The sequence below is a fragment of the Nestor notabilis genome, unplaced genomic scaffold, assembly GCF_000696875.1.
Source record: "Nestor notabilis isolate BGI_N333 unplaced genomic scaffold, ASM69687v1 scaffold4757, whole genome shotgun sequence".
Lineage (NCBI taxonomy): Eukaryota > Metazoa > Chordata > Aves > Psittaciformes > Psittacidae > Nestor > Nestor notabilis.
Genome location: NW_009935952.1, coordinates 6,676 through 6,945, shown reverse-complemented (window position 1 = coordinate 6,945; position 270 = coordinate 6,676). Strand labels below are relative to the sequence as shown.

The 270-nt window shown below is 58.5% G+C and overlaps 1 protein-coding gene across 1 annotated transcript in view; it reads left to right on the top strand.

The window, feature by feature from the left end:
• The window catches only part of LOC104408466 (elastin-like), a gene marked incomplete at both ends in the record, with an annotated part of 12,276 nt that overhangs the window by 5,449 nt on the left and 6,557 nt on the right, over nucleotides 1–270 (top strand). The gene's annotated exons all lie outside the window — the stretch shown is intronic.

Below are 270 nucleotides of genomic sequence, written 5' to 3'. Positions count from 1 at the left end.
GGACAGAGGGGTGTAGAAAGGGGCGGGTGAGTCCGGCAGCAGCTCCTGCCTGTGAACAGCTGCTTGGATCATGCTGCTGGTCTTGCTGCAGCCCATGAGGATGATGCTGTGCCTCTCTCTGGCTGTTACAAGGTAGGAAAGAGCATGTTGTGGGGACATGCTTTGGACTAGACCACCCCAGGCTGTCCTTGGCATGAGGCACAGCCCTTGCAGGAGCTGTCTGCTTTCTGTGGCTCCTGGGGTTGCACGAGGCACTGCTGAGCATTCACC